The following is a 2,996-nucleotide window of genomic DNA, read 5'->3' on the forward strand; positions in this document are numbered from 1 at the left end:
AGAGGGATAGCCAGGAACACTCAGTGTACTTACTCCTTTTTTTCTTTTTGTCATTTGTTTTCTTTTTCTTTTTTCCTTTCATTTTTTTTCTTTGGTTTCTGAACATTTTACTGCTGTTTACAGCCTTTCCATGCAAGTTACACAATGAGTTTCTAAAGTTCTCACACTATGGGTCATGCCCTTGCTACTGCCTGAAACAAGTTTATTGCCTTCAGCCCAAGACACTGGATGAAGGACAATTTATTACTTTTATGTACAGAAATGCAACAGCATACATTTATCCCAGTTTAGTGGCAAGTGCTCTAGCTTTTGCCTTTTCCAGCTTGGCAATGCGAGCCACAGATTTTGGACCCAGGACGTTGCCTCCCCAGTGGTGACAGATCTCATCATATCTGTCATTGTAGTTGGTTCTGATAGCTTCCACCAACTTAGCCAGAGCTCCTTTGTCTTCCGAGTTAACCTGTGTGAAGGCAACAGCGGTGCAAGTCTTCCTGTGAACCAGATGTCCCAGCCTAACCTTCCCCTTGATGATGCAGTAAGGGACTCCCATCTTGTGACACAGGGCAGGCAGGAAGACAATCAGCTCGATGGAATCCACGTCAAGTGTGATCACCACCAGCTGAGCCTTCTTGTTCTCCACCAAGGTGGTGACAGTTTTGACCCCTGCTCCAAGGACAGGTCGTCTCTTTGTGGGGACATCCCCTTTGCCAGCAGCCTTCTTCTCAGCCTGGGCCAACAGCCTCTTCTTCTTTTCCTGCTTGGTCTCGGGTCTGTACTTGTGGGCAAGCTTAAGCAGCTGGGTGTCTGTTTGGCGGTCCAAGGCCTGGGTGAACTGGTTAATCACAGGAGGTACTTTCAGCTTATAGAGAATAACCCTTTGCTGCTGCAGCCGGATGTAGGATGTAGCGGGGCCATTTTACAAAGCGGGTAAGGTACCTTTTGGGCTGGATGTCCTGCCAGATGCTGAAGTTCTTCTGCCTCTTCTTGAAGAGCGGGTTCACTACCTTCTTAGCCTCCTGCTTCTTGACCATGGCGGGGGCCGGGGCCACCTTCTTCCCCTTGGCCTTCTTTCCCTTCAGCATCTTGGTCAGCTGGAGGAGAGAGCTGTTTTCTTTTTCATTTTCATTTTCATTTCCTTTCCTCTTTTTTCTTTCTCTCCTTCTCTTTCTCCTACTTCACTCTGTCTTTCCTATCTGGGACACAAACCCAGGGCCTAATTTAGGCTAGGCAGGTGCTCTACCACTGAGCTACATCCTCAGTTCCTTTATTTTCTTTCTTCATGTAGCTATTTCTCCACTGTGTTTGGTTCTTTGGTTATATATTTAAATGAATTTCATAATAGTGATAATGTTATAAAAGAAGAAATGAAGCAAGTTAGTTCCATTAATAATGTTTTCTCTGATTTGATAATTTTAATTATGTATGGCAGTAAATTATTTCATTATTTTGTTTAATGTTATATGATACCATATTTTATTGCTGGTATTTCAAGAAAGATTTTTGTATCCTTGCTTAAAAATGAACTGCTAGGGCTGGGATTGTGGCTCAGTGGTAGAGCTCTCGCCTAGCACAGGTGGGACCCGGGTTCAGTTCTCATCACCACATAAAAATAAAGGCATGTGTTGTGTCCATCTACAAAAAAGATATATTTACTCTCTCTCTCTCTCTCTCTCTCTCTCTCTCTCTCTCTCTCTCTCAAAAAAAAAAAAAAAAAAAAGGAACTGCTCATGGCTGGGGCTGTAGCTTAGTTGGTAGAGTGCTTGCCTAGCACATGTGAGGCACTGGGTTTGATCCTCAGCACCACATAACAATAAAATAAAGATATTGTGTTGATTTACTGTAAAAATTTGTTTAAAATGAACTGCTAAGATTTTCTTAGCATGCTCCTTTCAACAGGTTTTTTCATCGAATTCTATTTCTTGAGGAAAAATGTTTTTATCACTTCACATTCTAAAGTTATTGCTTGATTCTTACAGGTCTGTCAGGAAACACTATTGGAATCCTGGCCATTTGGTGTGATATTTCATGACTAATCTCTATTTTTAAAGTCTTTTCAATTCTTAAATCTTTCTTTGGTTCAATTTCTGTAATTTATGTTTTACTTTCTTATATTTAAGAAATGTTTTTGAATGTATTATCATAGTTTCTTGAAGGATATCCTTCAATTTAAAACCCGTTTCCACTCACTTTATTTCCTTTGTCTCTCTAAGGAGGGTTTTAGAGAGATTAGATTAACAGTAGTTGCCTGGAATAGTAGCATTTTTTTTCAGCAAAAATTCTGTACAACTTTATTTTAGCAAGAGAAAAAATTCAATTATAACACAATTTGAAATATCATATACTACAACAGTAGTTGATAATATTTTCATGTCTTATACCTTTGTAAACATTATTTTTTCTATCATTCCTTTATACTTGTTGAGAATCTTTCTGTATTAATCAATTATATAACATTGTTTCTATAATTAAAACTTTCAACTAACATAATTGATTGACATTTATTTAGGATTATTAGTTGTGATGAGAAATTTATGATTAGGCGCAACTGTATGATTGTTGCAGTATTGCTACAAAGGGCTTGCTCCAATCATAAGGATTCAGAGAAATTCAATTCTATATTTTTCCCTTAAAAATAGTGTCAGAATTACTTTATATACTATAGTATTGCACCTTTCAAATTAGTAAAACTTTAGTTTTTACATGTCTTCAGTGAGGACTTAATCCTTCCCTTTCATTAGGCACAGCCTAATGTGAGAAGCATTTCCTACAGGTCATATATAAATTATTGTTTCCCCTCAATAAAAAATATGGAATGCTTCATGAATTTGCATGTCATCCTTGCACAGGGGCCATGGTAATCTTCTCTGTATTGTTCCAATTTTAATATATGTGCTGCCAAATTGAGCACCCATAGTAGCATTTAGAATATTTTTAGAATCCAAATTTTGTTAAGACAACAATTTTACTCTTGGTAGAAGTTTAAGAAAAAATAAATT

General features: G+C 37.9%; 1 pseudogene across 1 annotated transcript; it reads right to left on the minus strand.

Annotated features, from left to right (window-relative positions):
* Nucleotides 1–222: 222 nt before the first annotated feature.
* On the minus strand, nucleotides 223–1,082 carry LOC308639109 (large ribosomal subunit protein eL8-like; annotated as a pseudogene). Its single transcript has one exon. The product of its transcript is annotated as a large ribosomal subunit protein eL8-like (transcript).
* Nucleotides 1,083–2,996: the final 1,914 nt, after the last annotated feature.

This window comes from Spermophilus citellus (genome assembly GCF_964194105.1).
Source record: "Spermophilus citellus genome assembly, chromosome: X".
In the NCBI taxonomy this organism is placed as follows: Eukaryota; Metazoa; Chordata; class Mammalia; order Rodentia; family Sciuridae; genus Spermophilus; species Spermophilus citellus.